At 35.5% G+C, this 20,646-nt stretch overlaps 2 non-coding genes across 2 annotated transcripts; one reads left to right on the forward strand and one right to left on the reverse strand.

The window, feature by feature from the left end:
* The first annotated feature begins 12,201 nt into the window (after nucleotides 1–12,201).
* On the forward strand, nucleotides 12,202–12,273 carry TRNAC-ACA (transfer RNA cysteine (anticodon ACA)). Its single transcript has one exon. It is a non-coding gene; the product is annotated as a tRNA-Cys (tRNA).
* Nucleotides 12,274–20,219: 7,946 nt separating this feature from the next.
* On the reverse strand, nucleotides 20,220–20,291 carry TRNAP-UGG (transfer RNA proline (anticodon UGG)). Its single transcript has one exon. It is a non-coding gene; the product is annotated as a tRNA-Pro (tRNA).
* Between the last annotated feature and the right edge of the window lie 355 nt (nucleotides 20,292–20,646).

Genomic DNA, 20,646 nt, shown 5'->3' on the forward strand with positions numbered 1-20,646 from the left:
AAAAGTAAGCCAACAATGTATGAATGACGGTGTCACTGTGGAGACCATGGAAGTGAAGTCAAGTTAGTTGCATTTGCATTTAATGTAGCAGCCCTTAGATTTGATAAGTGTGTTGCATTATTTTAAATTATTGTATTTTGATTACCATATTTGTTGGTTTAAATGGTTTTTTTATGAATCTTTGAGTCTATAGCATTGTTTTAGTAAATTATTTTAAAGGATTTCTGCACTTGGTAGTCATGACATGCCTGTCGTACGGATCTTATTTTTTAATGGAAAATTAGAGTCGTTAGACAATAAGTAATCATTGTACTCGATATATAATCTTTTTTTTTTAATTTTCGTACTCATTTAAAATGCATTTTAAGTACATCAATTGATAAACTTTAATGATATAATAAATTAGATATATTTTATGGTGTATCAAATTGTTTATGTAATAGTTAAAAATAAAAATAAAAGTCCCGGTGGAAGGAATGAAAATCGCGACGAGTTGTGAGAATTCTCGTGAATCCAATTGTCCATGCCAGATTGAAGAAAAATACTTCACTCATTTAATTTGCCTTGTAGTGGATCTATCATTTTTAGTTGTTGGTCCATTATCTTTTATGCGCCTCAATATTTGAAATTTATCCACATGTTTTTATTTCAATTCTAGAAATAGAAATGATATCCATAGAAATACATAATTTTACAATGCAAATAAGAAAAACTCGTGATCAAGTTTTAGATAAAAGTAGCAAACATGTTGATAGATATAAAAATAAATTCAAGTTTTTTCTCTGGCCTAATTATCAATTGGAAGATTTAGCTGATATGAATTGTTATTGGTTTGATACCAATAATAACAGTCATTTTAATATGCTAAGGATCCATGTGTCCATGAAAATTAGTTAATGCTATATTTTTCTTATATTGGCTATAATATCTCTCAACCAAATGCATTAGTTGAAAATGTATTTAATATTTTTCTTTTGTCCTTTTCTTTTTTCGAATGGTCTTATGTCTCCATTCCATTTGAAAATTGATATTTTGTTTGGTAATTTTAAACTCATATTTTTGTTTGTTCATTCCACCTCATTTGTAAAAAAAAATCATACCACTTGTCCAAATGCCCTTATAGTGGATCTATCATTTTTAGTGGCCCGTGTGTATATGTTTTCCGCACCTCAATATATGAAATTTATCTACATATTTTTGTGCTTTAGAACCTACTATTATTGTCATGTTAACTTCACATGGTCTATCACATAGTTGAAGCAGCATCTTCACTAGAGCCCATGCATTCCTTTGGGATAGATATGTTAAAAATTAGGCCCATTTGATAACTATTTTGTTTTTTTATGTTTTTTTCAAAATTATGTGTTTTATCCTTTTATAAAAATAAAAAATAAAAATAAATAAAAAATAAAAACATTTGAAGTTTAAGCAAAATTTCACACCCAACTAAGTTTTGAAAAATATTTTTATTTATTTATTTTTTTTATTTTAGTTTTCCAAACATAGATTGGTATGGAGTGGCTAGTTTTCAAAACTACTTCTTTGCTGGAACAATATTTATATTGTAAAATGGGATTAACTTCCTTTTAAGTTTATGTAGTTTCTTTTTATTACTATGTTTACTTCTATCTCATGTTACTCCATTTGTATTTACTTCGTTTTATACAAAAGTTCACCGTAATTAATAAATCCATGTGCTTAATACATTCCCTACAAGAATAAACTTGTTTGTATCAGGATAAATTACAATGAACACGGAGAAAAGAAATCCCAAAAATAAGTAGAAGGTTGAGAATTTCACTCAACCACGCAATGTCAAAGCGTGACTGCATGGCTCACACGCGATGCTCAGATTTCGAAGGGGGAACTTCTCAACTTGAGAGATCAATTTCATTCAACAAAAATCTCATTTTTACATAATAATTTGTGTGTATTTATAGTCTCCCACAAAAGAAGTTAGTGGCTGGGATTTAATCTCAATCCCTTAAATCTCAAAAAAAAAAAAAAAAAAACAAAGTCAATTTGACAATTCTACCATTACAAACTTTATGAAATTAAAAATAAATAAAGTTTTCTAACAACTCATGTAATGATGCTTGCAACTTCATTTGCTCCTTCAACTGTGTAAATATTCACTTTTGAAGCTCCAAATGGTCCTTTCTCAATCTAATAAGCTTGTAACACATAAAATAATAGTTGAACCGAGCCTATCCAATTTTGTAGATGAAGAATGAATACTTGTTGAATCTTCTTGGCCTTGGATCGTGTAATAGGTCCAGTTGGAACATTTGGAACACCGTGATCCTTATCATCTTCCCCATCTTCAAAAGGATTCGTCCTCGAATCAGAAAATCATCACCTACATCAAAACGACTCAAGTCAGCAACATTGAAAGTAGAATGTGCTCAAAATTCTCCTGGAAGATCATTTTATATGCATTGTTATTAATTATTTCAAGGACTTGATAAGGGTCATCCCCTCTTGGATGTAACTTTGTCTTCCTTTGAGATGGGAATCACTCCTTGCGAAAATGTATCAAAACCCAGTTACTGGTTTCAAAAATGATTTCATTCCCTCCTTTGTTAATTCTTGAAGCAACATTGAAGTTTTGTTTCTCAATTGTCTCCTTCCCCTCTTTATGCAATGTTTTGATCCCATTTGCCTTACTTGTGGCTGCTTTACTCACAAAAATATTAGAATGAATAGAAAGCAAATCAAGACGCGTAAGTGGATTAAATCCATAAGCAACTTCAAAAAGAGAACAATGAGTGGCAAACATTCGTCCCAAGACTTAATATTCTTACAAATAATAGCCATAAGCAATGCTCCTAATGTTCTATTAACCACCTCAGTTTGCTCATTAATCTGAAGATGACATGGAGTTGAAAACAATAATTTGTTACCCAATTTATGACTTAATATTCTTATAAATAATAGCCCTAAGCAATGCTGCTGATATTTTATTAACTACCTCAGTTTGCTCATGAGTCTGAGGATGACATGCAATTGAAAACAATAATTTGGTACCCAATTTATCCACTATACTTTCCAAAACTGACTTAAAAATTTAACATCCCTATCATTTTTTGTGTGCAGCAAATATTGGCAACATTGACTACAAAACTTATAAACATCGTGCTTCATGGAAAAGGTCATATGGATCGTGATGAGCATTTTCTCCCATATCTTGGTTTCGCTAACTAAAGTTTTCCAATTACTCCCAAACTTCATTACCTTATATAACCTCTTGGGATAAGGATTCATATAACATTTCATAAAATAAGATCTACTGATGAATTTCATAGCATTTGAAGGTCATCTAGGTCATGAACCAAAGGTAAATTACCTTAGGGGCATTATGGTCATTTTACACCGTTTCTTGGTTTACCTACTTGTCCTTATCCAATGACCACCAAATTTCATATCTAACCTCAACATAATATAATATGCTCAGTATTAAAATTTGATATGCAGCGGAGCTGATATAGTGGGTTATTTTAACGTTACTTAAATCTCGAGCTATTTGATCGGTTCAAGGTCTTAACTCACGGTTCTTTGGGTTTTTCTTTCATATATCCTTAATTCATACTTGGTTTAGGGTTCATATGAAAATTCAAGCAATTTCTACAAGTATTTCTTAACAAAAAGTCCAAGGTGGCTACTGGCCTCGTCGTCGACGTTTGGGACATCATTCTTGAGCTTCCAGTATCTGCATTACTTCAAATTTCCTTCCACATACTCCTTATTGTGTCTAGTTTCTGAAACCATAAGATTTTCTATGATAATCGGTCTGGAATGGGGTTAAAATTGAGAAAACCCGAGAAAAGGTCAAATTTTGAGTTGGACTTGGACAGTTCAGTTGAACTGTCCGTATCATCCTTTTCTTCCTCTGAACAGGAAGAAGATGCGCATTTTTCGTGTCGCCGCCATCTGAAACTCGGCCTGTACAGCCACATTTACAGCGTTTCTCTCCTCAATTTCTTCGTGAAACTTAAAGATGGGTATTACAAGGAAGGGCTAGGGATTTGATTTGATACCTTCTCGTGGATCGTAGCCTAAGATATTCGCTTCCAAAGTTCATCCAAAATCTGATTTATCGCTGGAGATAAAACAAAGGATTTCTTATTTGGTAGCCGATTCTAGGGGTTTCAAGGCCCTATTTCTTCATTGAACCTCTTTCATATCCTTTCTTCAAGCTAAAGGAATTGGTTTGGAGGAACGTCTTTGAGTGTAAGACCTTAATTTCCAAAAATCGTTCTCGGTATGCAACTCACTCGAAAGGCCAGATTTTCGATCTCTTGGGTAGCTTGTTCTACCATGTTTCATCTCTCGATTCCTTCATCAAGTTTACTCAACTTCTTCCTCTGAAGCTAGAGGAATCCTTAATTTGAAGGAAAAGAGATCGTAGATAGGAATTCGACTCTTATCCCCAATTTAATTTCGAAACCTATTTCCTTCAATTCGACACGCTCTTGAGGTTATTTTTCTTCGTGGTCTTCTATGGAAGCATTCCTTGGAGGTGCAGAAACTGATTGGAATCATTCTTGCTCGACGAATCATCATGTATCCTCGGATTGGATTTTCAAGTTTTTCTTGAAGTTCTTCAATGGCTGATTGAATTGGGGGAATGGTTTCTAGGCACTTTCAGCACTCTATTCCTTCATAGAACTTGTGGGTAATCTTGTTGAGAAACGGTAGGAATAAGTTTGAAGAGAAATGGTGGAGGATTGCTCTCGAATTTGGAAGAAATCTGAGAGTAGGAGACCCATAATCTAAACGTTTATTGTCTTCGATTGGTGGATCGACCTTTCTCGATTCTTATTCCGTATTGTTGCTCCTACTTTAGACTTTATAGGAGGAGCTTAAACCGTCATTGAGAGCTCCAGATTCTTCGTTATTTAGAAGTTTGAAAAAAAATGGTGGAGGATTGCTCTCGAATTTGGAAGAAATCTGAGAGTAGGAGACCCACAATCTAAACACTTATTGCCTTCGATTGGGGGATCGACCTTTCTCGATTCTTATTCCGTATTGTTGCTCCTACTTCAGACTTTATAGGAGGAGCTTAAACCGACATTAAGAGCTCCAGAATCTTCGTTATTTGGAGATCGAACTTTGTGGATAATTTTTTGGAGATATCAACCCCGATCATAGCCTTACCGACCTTGGCTTTGAATACTAGTCGTTGGATGTGATGATTCGTGCGTGTTCGTTCTAGATCATATCAAATTTTGGAGGAGATCCGACAGTTGAGATTTGAGTTCGAAAGATTTTTCTCGGATGGTCACGGAAGATGCTCTTATTCTAATTAGAGTGGCATTTCTTTAATTATCCATTCTTGTAGGGGTATTTTGGTAATTTGCCACTTTCCGAATATTTTATTATTATTTTTTTCGAAAAATCCATAATTTTTCTACAAATTCCTCATCGCTTTTTGATCATTTTTCGCTTATTTTGAATCTTGAGATTCCTTCTAGATAAGGAATTACAAATCCGGAAAGATTCTTGATAATTGATAAAATGACTTTTTTGCCTTTTTCATTTACTTTTCCTTTCCAATCCTTTTCAAAAGGCCTTTTAACTCCTTGAAATCACTTGTTAGGGTACACGAGTGATTTGACTAAGTCCTTTGTTCTTGCTTAATCTTTAAGTTTTTTTCCTTTCTATCCTTTGGGTCTTTCATTAGTGGCTTATTCTCATGGGAGCTAATTTCCTTCATTTTTTGGGTGTTACATATACATATTCGTTACAAACACAAAATAAGAAGCAGACTCAAAAGAAGAACAAAAAATACTAGATTAAAAATAAAAGTTAGTCCATGGCCCACACTCCAAAGTCAAATCATCCACGACCAACTCTTAGTTACTTGAAAAAAAATGATAAACATGGAGTTAGTAAAACTTAGTAAGTAGTCTACTAGTAGGTTCTTAATCGCGACCTTAAGCTAGGATATTACTTCTTGTTATGTTTTCAGGATCTTAGAACTTAGAGGTCATCGTGTTATGTATCATATACTGATCCTGAAAACCTTCCCCTAAAACAACCTTCAATTTTCTCCCCATGAACACATGAGTGGTGTCGTCATAATCATGTAATCCTACTGGTAAATCGTTGTGCAGGACATCTCGTTTAGCTGATGGGAAAGGTAGGCCTATCATAACATCTAGCTCATGATACATATTGCAGGACATCCTACCTAAAGAGGAATAGGGGCCTTTTAGTACACATCGTAATGCAGATAATGGTTACTTCTGGGTATGGATCCTAGCAACTTATTTAGCATGTTATTCACATAGTTCTAGGTACTTGGTACATGGATTATTAATGAACCTAGGTTTATACATAATGTCATGGGTTAGGCTTTAGAAGTCGAGGTTTTAGCTTAGGAAAACATTAGAGGGTAACCTAACGTGGACTAATTCGTGTGAAAACCTACTAGCACTTTAAAGACCTCTTTCCTTCACCAAACTTATGGGTAAACTTATTTAGAAGGTGCAGGAACAAGTTTGGAAATGAATAGTGGACTATAGTTCTCGAATTCGAGGTAAACCCATGAACACGATACCCCAAAACAAAAAACTTGTATCTCTCGATTGGGTACTCGATTAAGCTTGCTTCTTGCCCCTAATAGTCTACCCTAATTCATAATTTATAGACGGATTTTCCACTACCATTGAAACGTCGAGAATTTCTATAATTTGATTCTTGATTTTTTTGAATCTTCTGCCAGAAAAGTCTTCTCCGATCGGAACCTTCCTTTTTTAAGCACCTTGTAATTCTTATTCTATAAAAAATTTAATGATTCAGGAAGTTTATAAAAATTATAAAAAGTACCATTTTCTTAATGTTTTTTCAATTTTACTTGTTCTTTGCTTCTAGATACAACCTAGTAGGGATTATACACTGTCTCTTATTGGAGACCTTGATGTTGCAAATTCTCCTCTCCTTTGAAAACTTTCGGTCATCGAAAGTGCTTATTCTAAAATAGGTCAGGGTACAAGGTTCTTATTTGCCTTCTGTTTCCCAAGTGGCTTCTTCTACTCTATGATTCTTCCATAGAACCTTAACGAGAGAGATTTCCTTGTTTCTCAATCATTTGACTTTCTTGTCTATTATTTGAATCGGGTCTTCTTTATACGTTAGGTCATCTCTCAAGAAGAGAGTTTCATGAGCCAGTACGTGCGAACGATCTAGGGTATACTTCCGTAGTATGGATACATGAAAGATATTATGTACTGCAGACAAGTTTGGGCATTGCCCGATTCTATAGGCCCCAGATCCAATCTTTTCTAATATCTCAAAGGGACGGATAAACCTAGGGCTTAGCTTCCTCTTTTTACCCTACCTGAGCACCCCTCTCATGGGGTGCTACCTTTAGGAATATATCATCCCCTACCTACAATTCCATGTCCTTGCGCCTTAGGTCTGCATAGCTTTTCTCTCGGCTTTGTGCGGTTTGTATCCTAGCTTTAATCTTCTGGACTGCGACGTTGGTAATTTGCACCAGCTCTGGCCCAATAGTTGTCGTTTGCCCCCCTTCTTCCGAAAAGATAGGGGGATCGAAATCTTCGTCCATAAAGAACCTTGTATGTGGCCATTTGTATGGTGGCTTGGCAAGTATTATTATAAGCGAATTTCATAAGGGGTAGGTACTTATCCCAGCTTCCTGCAAAATCCATCACATATACCCTCAACATGTCTTCCAATATTTGCTTGAGCATTCTGTTTGACCATCTGTTTATGGGTTGAATTTCATACTATAACTGCGTACCCAATGCCTTTTGTTTAATTTTCCAGAAGCGAGATTTAAATCTGGCATCTCGGTCTAATACTATTGCCTTTTGTTGAATTTTCAGAAGTGTACCCAATACCTTTATTGATGAATATTCATTTTTAATGTTAGCAAGAGTAGCTCAGTTGGGAGATTGTTAGACTGAAGATTTGAAGGTCACATGTGTTTTATCCACGTTCAACGCACCTAATACAAGTTTATTACCTGACTATACAATCTAAAAACATAACTTGCTTATTCAATCTAAAATTAGTGATTATTTCTTTCTTAAACATAATGAATTAGCGGAAATACCTTTACTTATGAATTTTCATTTTTAATATTAGCGGGGATAGCTCTGTTGGGAGAGCGTCAGACTGAATATTTGAAGGTCACGTGTTTGATCTCCACGTTCACCGCACCTGATTCTAGTTGCATAACCCGACTATTCAATCTAAAATTATTCATTGTTCCTTTCTGAAATCTCAATGAATTATCAGAAATACCTAACGTGTTCTAGTTCACCGCACCTTATACAAGTTGGATAACTTAAATATCTTATTAAAAATTAGTGATTATTTCTATTTGAAATTTCAATGAAGTAGCGAAAATACCTTTGATGAATTTTCATTTTTAATCCACGTTCACCACACATGGTTCACGTTGCACAATTTAACTATTCAATCTAAAATTAGTGATCATCTCTTTCTAAAATTTCAATTAATTATCAAAAATACCTTTACTTAAAAACTTTCATTTTTAATGTTAGTGGGGATAGCTCAGTTTGGAGAGCGTCAAATTTAAGATTTGAAGGTCACGTGTTCGATCTCCACGTTCACCGCACCTGTTTCTATTTGCATAACCTGACTATTCAATAAAAAAAATTAGTCATTATTTCTTTTTAAAATCTCAATGAATCAGCGAAAATATCTTTACTGATGAATTTTCATTATTAATGATTGTGGGGATAGCTCAGTTGGGAGAGCTTCAGACTGAAGATCTGAAGGTCCATGTGTTTGATCCACGTTCACCGCACTTGGTTCACGTTGCATAATTTGACTATTCTCTCCAAAATAAGTGATTATTTATGTTTAAAATATCAATGAATAATGAATTAGCGGAAATACCGCACTTGGTTGCATAAGTTTTATTAAGTTACATAACTTTATTCAATCTAAAACTAGTGATTATTTCATTTTAAAATATAATGAAAAAATTAGTTATTATTTATTTTTAAAATTTCAATGAATAATGAATTAGTGGAAATACCGCACTTGGTTGCATAAGTTCATTAAGCTGCATAACTTTATTCAATCTAAAACTAGTGATTATTTCTTTTTAAAATATAATGAATTAGCAGAAATACCGCGACGTTTGGAGCTGTTCGATCGTGTGGCTCTTTCTTCAAAAGGGTCAACATCAAACATCAGGTCTTTGATTGGCAACCCATCCAAAGGAGCATCGATTGCATCAATTCCATCAACAGTCTTCCCATGAGTTTATGGTGCATGACCCATTTTTTATACCATTCACCTTCGTGCGCCACCATAGTTTTGCATCGTCCATGAGATGCATTGCGGCTAACGTAACTCTCAGGTCGTATGAGAAATTTCCTGTAGCCCTCAACTCTCAGTCGTATGATAGAGTTCTTAGAGCTACCGCGACATTTCGAGGTGTTCGATCGTGTGGCTTTTTCTTCAAAAGAGTCAACATCAAACGTCAGGTCTTTAATTGGCAAACCATCAAGGGGAGCGTCGATTGCATCAATTCCATCAACGGTCTTCCCATGAGTTTATGGTGCATGACCCATTTTTTATATCATCCACCTTCGAGCGCCACCGTCCATGAGATGCATTGTGGCCAACGTAACTCTTAGGTCCTATGAGCAAGTTCCTGTAACCTTCAAGTAGTGTTCAATGTCAAAAATAAAGTTTTTTTAATTCCTTAGCATCCTGGTTCCCATTTAAGGGTTTGTGTTTTTGGATTTTGAGTTTGTTAAGCCCAACATGAGCTTGACTTGGGGTGTGGTTCTCTACGACCCTCCTTGTCAAACTCACTCTAGTGCTCATCTCAGTCATCTCAGCCATGATGGCGTTCAACAAAAGAGACCTTAAAAATGACCGAATTATCACATTAACCATTTGAATGACCTCAACCTCACTTGTTGAAATCGAACCAAATATCTATGACATAACACTATTAAAGGTTCAAAGTTCATAAAATTCTTTTTAATCTAAGATACTATTGAACTTAACCATTATAGTGCCTATCAAACAAAATTCATAAAAGTCTTTTGAATTTAAGATACTAGTGAACTCATCCATTATAGTGCTTCTCAAACCTAAGTAAAGTTTAAATATAATTGATGACAAAAGATGAAACTATAAAATAAAAGAAATAAGAAAATAAAATTTCATTGTCGAGAATCAAACTCGGGTCTCCTCGATGAAAGCCAGATCTTCTGTGTAATGTCTAACTCTTCGACACGTTCTTTTTATGTGTGTGATAGAGTTCTCAGAGATACCGCCACGTTTCTTGTTGTTCGATCACGTGGCTCTTTCTTCAAAAGAGTCAACATCAAACATTAGGTCTTTGATTGGAAACTCATACAGGGGAGCGTCGATTGCTTCAATTCCATCAATGGTCTTCCCATAATTTTTTGGTGCATGACCAGTTTTTTATACAATTCACCTTCAAGCGCCACCATAGTTTTGCATCGTCCATGAGATGCATTGTGGGCCGATGTAACTCTCAGGTCCTCTGAGAAAGTTCCTATAGTCTTGAAGTATAATATCAAAACATATTAACGTATTTGATATGTTAAATATTAAAATAATTGATGTGTATCATAAACATTAAATAAAAATATATATTTGAAATTTGAATGATATTCATATTAATTAAACATATATTATGATATTCTACCACGTTTTAATATTATTTAAATAAGATATTATATCTTAATGTATTAGGTATTCAAATATATAATTTGACAAAAATAATCACAAGTTCACCGTAAATAGAACCCTAGGGTTAAGTCAAAAAGTATCAAACACTAAATACTGTGACATTTTAGGTGATATTTTGTAGAGGAAACTGATAAGGTTTCCAAAGAGCAGGTGGTCATTTCTGACATTTTAGGTTAACAACATGGTGAAAAAAAACCAGAAATTCTGATACCAGTAATTAACTCCAAACCTTTGAATAAGGTTTTAGAATAAATAAGATATCCAATCCAAAACAAAAATGATTTGATAAAAAGAATTTAGAGTCAAATGTTTTTATAAAATTCGACATGAAATTGGGATTTCGGAAAATTCTAATTTCTTAAAAGGACAAATATAAAATAGCATTTAATGTCCAATTAGAAAATATGAGGGGAACATCATGTCATTTAGGCTAAAAAACGCTCCATCCGAATTTCAGAAGATTATGAATGATATTTTCAATCCTTTCAAAAAAATTCGATAGTTTATATTGATGATGTGTTGATATTTTCTAAAACCATTAAGATCAACACTTTAAACATCTACATACATTCATTAATGTAATCAAAAGAAATCAACTAGTTGTGTCCATACCAAAAATCAAATAATATCAAACTCAGATCCGTTTTCTTGGATTTTAAATTTATCTATAATCTTGTTTCAAACAAAAAATAATTTTGCTAGATAGAAGTAAATTTTGTTGTGGTTTGATTTTAAAATTCTACCTATAAAAGAAGTTGAAAACATCTTGGGAGATTACTTATGGGTGAGTTTCTAACAAAGTCTCTCTTCTCTCCTCTGTCTTCTTAAGCTCATACTAATCCAACCAATCATTTGCATGGACTCAAAAGTTCAATTACCTATAAAAGAAGTTGAAAACACCTTGTGAAAGTCTGTATGCATACTACGACCTCTAGCTTTGCAAAATCCAGTGTTGTTGACGCTTATCAAAATCGCTGCCAAAATAAAGTTTAACGAGTGGTTCTATGGTGTAGTGGTTAGCACTTTCGACTTTGAATCTAACGACCTGTGTTTAATTCCCGATAGGTAATCCACCAATTTATACAAAATTGGTCCATAGTCGATTCGGTAGGGTCACTTTTGGACCGATAATCTGTAGAAGGGGTCACTAAGGTTGAGATCATACAAAATGGGACCATAGCTCAATGTTAGAGCATTTAATTGCAGATCAAGAGGTGACCAATTCGAACCTAGTTGGGCCCTTCTATCTAGGATAGAAATTTGTTACACTTTTTGGACCGACACTATGTCTACGGGGTCACTAAGGTTAAAATCCTACAAAATGTATCCATGGCTCAGTGGTAGAGAATTTGACCGGTCACCCGTTTGAACTTGGTTGGGCCCTTTTATTTTGGACAGACACTTTTTACACTTTTGGATTGACACTCTATAGAAGGAGTCACTAAAGTTGAAATCATGCAAAATGGGTCCATAGCTCAGTGGTAGAGCATTTGACTACAGATCAAGAGGTCACCAGTTCAAGTCTGGTTGGGCCCTTTTATTTTGGACAGACACTTTGTTCGATTTACTCCCGACCACCGACTGTCTAAAGGGAAAAGAAATAAGAATAATTACCGATTCCATGTACATTAAGAAAAGAGTGTGGTATCCAAGCACCCACTATAAACATGGTTAAAAACTTACTCTTCTTACAATTAAACAACACCAACTATTTTTTATGTTTTAAAATTATTTTTTTCAACATTTCCCTTATTTTGTACTATGAACCTATAAACTCTATTTCGAATAAAATGTAAATATATATATGTTCATTATATTTTAATTATTTTTTTATTTCGAGAAAACATTTTACTTTGTTTTCAACCAGTTTTAACTTGCAATCCGTGCCTCGAGAACCCACCGAAAATGGGTCATGACTCCCTTTTTGTTTTCACTTACTCCTCCTACATTGATATATTCGTAATTTCATGTAGTCTTCCTAAATTTGCCGGCGACATTGTTTGTTGTCGAGCTTGATAATGTGAGTTTGTAACCCATCCGTTAAGGTTCTTGGAATGATTCTCTAGATTATCCCTTCCATGTTGGGAGTTGGGCCATGGGTCTTGGGTGAAGGAACCGTTGGTTTACCGCCTCTAAGAGTTAAGTAAGCATCTTGAGGCTAGTTTCACATAGTATCATTGTCTTTGAGATAACAATTCTTTTCTATTTTATCTAAATTTTTTAAATATGGGTTCATTTCCAAATGCATGCTAACACCCTTATTGTTGAATAAATGACATGAAACTTGCACATAGTAACGTTGCCTTTGCTCCTATTGGTGGAAGGATAATGTTGGATCGATATGACAACACTAGAGGGGGTGAATAGGGTTTCAACAATCTAATTATTAAATTTTTTTTTAATAACAATCAAACTTGATACCATGCAATAAAACTTAACAATAATTTAGAACTTAAATAGGAAAAGGGTTAGAAAATATAACACCTATAGTGTTTATTTGAATAAAACTTTGAATAAAACTTTGGAAACTTTGAATACCAAATTTATTTCAAACATAGAAAACTTCATGTCTCCATCTTGTAAGGCCAATAAACCAAAGGGCCTAATATAGTAGAGAAATAAAAAAATGTTACCCACATCTGTGTTGTGTTGTGCCATAAGTGACCAATGGATGTTGACTTTGACCAATTCCTACTATTTTTTTTTCTATATTTTGAAACTATTTTAAGCACTCTTCTCTTGTACTCCTTATAATTTCTACCTTTTAAGGTTGTAAATACTTGTGCACGGGTGACTATTATGATTACATGTCAACCGAGTCAAGTGGAAATAAATTTTGAAGATGAAATTAAAGTATTAATTTTGATGTCATCTTTACCTGAGTTTTGGGATATTGTTATTAATGAGATTCAATCTAATGCCATTAGTAATTCACAATGATAATATTCAAAATACTTGACAAAAAAGAATGGTCAACATAAGATATTTGAAACAAATAAATATTTTTGTCCTCTATGATATATCAAATCACGCATTTGAAATTCCTTAATAATAAACCTGAAGCCTTACATCTTTTATAGAGAAAAGTTCATTGAATAGAAGTCTTATTAGATACTTCTAAGCATTTAGAGATCAACTAGAAACAAAGCTAAACATTCTAAAAAAAAATTAGGGGTTAAACTTTTAAGTTAAGGTAATTTAAGAAACTTATGATTTTATGTTATCAAGAGTTTAATTGAGCTAGGTCGATTCAATCTAGTGGACCCAAGAATTGAACCAAATCAAACAACCTAGTTAGCAACATGATTTAGTGGAAGCATTTTCACGCAAAGTAGAAGCAATAATGGAGGATTTGAAATAATATAGTTTTCACCCCTTGTTTCTCGAGTGAATATTGAAATAATATAGTTTTCATGTTAAGTTTTGCTCGGAAGAAAGAAAGACTGGGATGTAAAGTATTATTTCAATTTGTTTGTAATCTACAACAATATATAAATCAACTATAAGAAATATATAAAATTACATGTTCTCCAAGAGCTTCAATCAACATTGGAGGGATACTTCTGCAACCACTCTAAAGGTGCTCAAGATCACAACGAGTTAGATAAAACAGCTCTAGAACTTTGAATCCAATAACTTGAGTTTGACTCGTGATAGGATCTCTCTTCTTGTGGAATCTGCATAAAATAGGAAAACCATTCCAAAATAATTTTTTATAAGGGATTCTATGGTGTAGTGGTTAGCACTTTGGACTTTGAATCCAACGACCTAAATTCAACTCCTAGTAGGACCTTTATGAAATGACCTTGATGCGAAAACACAGAATAAGGAATGACAACACAAGACATTTTAAAACAAAAGGGTGTTACCTAGCATTCGATGCGAAAACACAAATTTTCTTGAGGCATAAGGTGTAACTTTCTTGAGTTATTTCGAACTTGCTCCGCTTCATGCCTTCCAATGTCTTCCAAGGCTTCATGAACATGACCTCCGTAATCATTTGAACCCATAATAACTAGCATGAGTTTTAGGTTCCGAACTTCCTCCAACCAACTTGAATTGAATTTATTCTCATGTCATATAAAATAGACCTTACAGAAAATAGTTGGTAATTTGGAGCATGTCTAAGCCTTGAGCTAGGATATGACTTCTTGTTTCGTTTTTAGGAACTAAACCTTAGAGGTTGTCATGTGATGCATCGTATTTTAACCATGAAAACTCTTCCGAAGTAACTCTTAATTTTCTCCCCATGAGTGCATAGGTGGCGTTGTCATAATCGTGGCATCCTGCTAGCAAATCATGGTGCAGGGAATCTCATTTAGGTGAGGGAGATAATAAGTTCATCATGGAATCCTGCTCATGATATTGAAAATGAAAAACTATTCCCGCTCATTATGTTGTAAGTAAGGAAAAATTTAAAAGAACTAATTTATTTAGTAATCGTTTCCTTTGTTGATGCATGGTATCGATACCAGTACTTCTCACATTTGATGCAAACACTACCATCTAAGCTATACCCTCAAGATTCTTATGTCACAAAATCCTAAACATCTCGTCATCAATAATAAGAAAAATAAATAAAAAATAACGCTATTCATTATGTCATAAATAAGGAAAAATTGAATAGAAATAAAATAGTAATAAAGAATAGTTTCTTTTGGAGATATGGGGTATCGATCCGATCCCCATATCTCTCGCATGCTAAGCAAGCAATCTACCATTTAAGCTACATTTCCACAATACTTATATCAGAAAACCCTAAATGTCCCGTCATCAATTCTAGTGAAAATGAAAAAATATCTCCGCTAATTATGTCGTAAATAAGGAAAGGTTGAATAGAAGTAAAATATTAATAACAAATAGTTTCTTTTGGAGATGGGGATATCCCTTTGCCTCTCGCATGCTAAATGAGCTCTATCATCTAAGCTACATCCCCACAATTCTTGCATCATAAAACCCTAAATTTCCCATCATCAATAAGAGTGAAAATGAAGAAAATCTAGAGATGCAGGGTATCAATCCCCATAACTCTCACATGCAAAGCGAGTGCTCTACCATCTAAGCTATATCCCAACAATTCTTATGTCACAAAGTCCTAAACATCTCGTCATCTGAAAATGAAAAACTATCTCGGCTCATTATGTCCTAAATAAGAAAAAATTGAAAAGAAATAATATATTTAGTAATCGATTCAATTGGAGATGCAAGGTATTGATCCCCGTACTTTCCACGATAATTTCAAAGCAAATAGAGAGTTATGATAAGTTAAGGTTAGATCAACTTTGAGTTCAAAGTAACAAGAACCAAAGACTGGTGCGAAAATTCTATGGACTAGTCGAAGTTATCCACAAGATAAGGAAGACATCATTTAGGATCCAATTGCTCCTATGGATACAGACTAACCCTGTTGTCCACGTAAGTAACTTGAAATGTTATTATTCCGACCAAGAAAACATCAAGTAAAAGCAGGTCGTATGACGTCATGCAAAGAAGAAATTGGTTCAAGCGAAGAAAGTAGGAAAGACACCAACAGAGAAGACTTGAAGAGTTAAGAAACCGTGAAGTGATTTTCAATAGCTCCTAGTAGGTTGGAAAAGACTTCTCAATACTGAGATCAGCTAGAAGCGCGTCGCGAGACCTAAATTCAGCCTCATCCTACAACGTTGAGTTTATGAAGAGCCGGTTGATAGAGATATTGACAAATTGTGTAAGGGCAGATGTCGCGGTCATGATTGGCCAAGGCATGTTGCCTGTGGCTGCATGTTAGATGTCTCAGCTATTCCTGTAAACGATTTGTGGTTCATGGTGGCATGCTCATTCCAAACACGTTTTACTTGCTTTCATCTTAGATAGGTCTTTACTATTATTGTTGTGCCAATACGGGTGTATGATTAGTCCTCAAAATCATATCTACATCCATCAGGACTAAAATGTCCCAAAATGTACTATAGGAGAACGTGACCAGTTGTTGTTTCTTCACTTTTAGCTTATAACATTGCTTTATTTGAAATTGTTTTGAATGTATTTCCTCGCTCACGTTTTCTAAAATATTTCTTCTAAACGTGATTCGAGCATACACTGCTATTGTTCATTCAGTCTAAATTTTGCATGGTTGACTTGTTCATTGGATTAGAACAAATGTCACATAATCATTGTCTCACTACTGCAAGAGTGCGATTGTGACACTTGTCTTCCGTTCAGTTGTAGGCCGCATCTTCCGACTAGTTACGTGAGTTTGGCCTGGAGCATACGTGTAGGTTGAAAAAGAAATTGTTGGATGCGGACTGCGAATAAGGGTTGGGCCACGGAAGGTTTTTTTTTTTACCACATATGGACTTTGGGCTAGTGAGTCTTAAATTTGGGTTCGTTTGAAAAATTTTGGTTCATTTTTTAGTTCAAACGAACCCAAATTAAACCTACTAGTTCTTTCTTCCTTGCACGACTCACTCCTATTCTCTGTTCTGCCTCTTCTTGCTTTGTGAAACTTCTTTAAAGGCTAATTTTCACCGATTATTTGGGAGCATCTTCCTTAAAAGGATTGTGACCACAGATTAAAAGGATTGTGACCACAGATGACCTATGTAGAAAATTTGTACCCCCTTTCCTAAAACCTTTAGCGGACAACATACCCAAAACAGATGCGCTGACTAGACTGCGCTACACCTCGTCTCACCCCCCCCCCCCTTGGAGCATATGGATCCACCCAATCGATGAACATTCAAACCAAACTCGCCCATCCTTTTTGGCACAGGGACGCGAGAACCAATCCGAGTAATCTACAGTGGGAAGACCCCTTAAAGCAACAAGCGAGAATGGCTAGGTTGATAGTAGGGTTAAAGAAAAGGCGAGTATGAAAAGACGTATCGCATAACTGTCCCTGTAAGCAGCTTCATTCTTTCTTGATCTATGGACCGACTTTATGAAAAAAATCAGTCTTTCGGCTGAAAGTGTGACTTTTGGGTATGGATAAGCAGGACCTGTTGGTTCGAGAGAAACCGGAGATGTTGGCTAAGAAAGCTAAGCAGGTAAGTACAGGACGGACAAAATGCACATACAAATTGATTGACATGATCCCTCTCCCTCTCTCTTTGGCTAGTTGGCTAGTTGCACAATAAGCGGGAAAGCATACCAAGTAGGGAAAGAAAGGCTGCTCGATCTCCTGTAAGGCCAACCCTCAACGGCGAGCTCACTAGGCAATGCTATAAGTTCGATAGATGTCCAAGGTTTCATCTACTACGGACCAGGAAACTCTTGGATGAGCTAACATGAAATGAGAAATACATTCGATTACGGCAACTAATAGATAGTGAACTTTTTGGTAGAAACTGAATGATCCCTTGGCTCGAGAAAGAAAAGGAAAAGGTAGTCGTACTCCTACCTTTTCCGTCGGACGATAGGAAAGTTTGAGTTGAAAGATTGAATCACACCTGATAAGAAAGGCGGGCTTAGCAGGTTTCTCCAAACGTATAAACAAAAAGAGGAAGCAATCGGTCCTGGATACCGATAGGCATACATTCTCGCATGGAAGAACATAGCTGAACCGTATAAGGGTCCTAACCTAGTTCGACTGACCTTCTTTGGCTGGCCCCCGCCCCTTGTAACAAGGTCAACGCGTACGTGCTTTTTCCTTTTGTTTAGCGAGATAGCTTACCAGCTCTTTCGGCTCATAGCAGCAGTATGAAAAGCGAAATCCTCATCCTTAGTCGAGTCCGCATTGCCATACGAATCGACATCGGCCAAACCAAGAGCTCCTATTTTTTCTTTAACGAAAGCGGATCTAACAGTTTCGATAAAACCAACATCTTTTAAAGATGGAGTCACTCTGCCTTGATCACAGTGGACATATGCAGCTCCCGCTTTACCTTCGTCTACCGTGAAAAGAAAAGTTCCCTCACGATAGGCCCTCCCAGCTCCCGAACGTCTTTCTATCAATCGAGAGAGGTATAGAATAGTACAACAAACCAACAAAACAAGAATGGACTCATAAGATGGTCGGTCAGGGAAGCGACTTCATTTGTGTTATCCGCCAAGGAAATGATCAAGGAATTCTCTATACACGGCTGAGAGATGACCGTATTGTTGCACATCCTGAATAAAGTACTGCAGGCAAGCGAAACTTTTGAAAATGAAAGCGTGTAGAACTCAGATCCACTTTTTCTTCGATTCGTAAACTTCGGATCTGATCTTCCTTTCGTCTCTGGGTGACTGAGAGAGAATTTAGGCCTGGCATGCATCCGATTCGATCAACAATAAGGTACAAAGCGGATTGATTAAATGGGCTTGAAGTTCCATTATCGTTAGGTCGAAGATCTCTACTAGGTTTAGTGCACTTTGGTAATTGCGAATGTTGCCGTAATCTAATGTCTTTTTCATTCGACATTCTCTCTTACCAAGCACTCATACTTGCCAGGATTGAGGAGACAGTCCTTGAGCTAATTGGGTTTCGAGATTGCGTATACGCGAAAAGAGCTCGCTTTCGACTTTCTCGTCGGCATTTTGTGCCCGGTTCTAGTTCAGGAAAGGGTCTGATCTCTTTCATTGGAGCACATTGATGCCGAAGGAGTCTTCGGAACCGGTGGAGAGGCTATGATGACTTCAGGCTATTCAAATAGCATGACCGATACCACAAAGAAAGGGTATCTAAGTCACAATAGTGGAATAGCTTTTTCATAATAATTATCTCGGTATATGATACCAAAAACCTGCCTGATGACTAATAAGGTAAGGGGTTTCAAAAGACAAAAGAATGACAATTCTACGTGTGATAGAAAAGAAGATCTTTTTTTTTTCAGTGTGTGCGGTTCGCCTGCCTTCCTGATCACGGATAGGCTATGGGGCTTTGCACTTCGGCCCCTGAGAATACCACATCAAGGTGACAGGATTCGAACCTATGGCTCTCTGAAACTTCTTCATCGGTTATTTGGGTGCATCTTTCTTAAAAGGATTGTGACGACAGATGACCTATGTGACGACAGTGGACAACATGCCTTATTTGATTGAAAAGTTCCTAGAAAGAATACAATAGAACAAAGTGACTGTGACAACAGATGACCTATTTGACTGAAAAGTTGCTAGAAAGAAAGGATTGTGACAACAGATGAACAATTTGTGTAATACTCTTTTCGAAGTCCGTCTCGAGACGATCTTCTTGGTTCAATGTTTAAAAAACACATTTTAAATCATATTATCTTGCATAATTCATTTTGATATAATATTGTTGGGGGCATTTTGAGAATCGAACTTGAGACCTCTCACACCCAAAAGGATAATCATACCACTTAGACCACATGCCTTTATAACAGATCTATAATTCTTAGTTGCTAGTCTATATATTTTCCGTGCCTCAATATATGAAATTTATATAAGTTGAAGTTGTGCATTGCCACGCATTCCTTTGGGTTAGGCCCCATTGATGACAAAACTATTTTTATTTCATTTTGTTTTTTTTTTTCCTTTCAAAATTGTCATTTTTATCTCTTGGAGGGGCATTCCGAGAATCAAACTCGAGACCTCTTGCACCCAAAGCAAGAATCATACCACTAGACCAAATGCCCTTATTATGGACTATAGACATATATCGTGGAGTATACAAGTAAATGATATTAATAAGAGCATTATCTTTCTCTAAGGCTCATCTTTTGAGAAACGAACATAGGGGCATCCCGAGAATTGAACTTGAGACCTCTCGCACCCTAAGCGAGAATCATACCACTAGACCAAATGCCCTTTCTAAAAAAAATGCATATATTGAGCAGTTGTTGGACTATAAAACAAAATATATTCCAAACTTGAGAGAAAAAAATATATTCTTTTGAGAAATGAATATATTTTTTTCTCTCAAGTTTGGAATCTATTTTCTTGAGCGGTTGTTGGACTATAAAACAAAAAGTTGATGGTCTAGTATTTTAC

The sequence above is a fragment of the Cucurbita pepo genome, chromosome 16 (assembly GCF_057944985.1).
Source record: "Cucurbita pepo subsp. pepo isolate OVF chromosome 16, ASM5794498v1, whole genome shotgun sequence".
Lineage (NCBI taxonomy): Eukaryota > Viridiplantae > Streptophyta > Magnoliopsida > Cucurbitales > Cucurbitaceae > Cucurbita > Cucurbita pepo.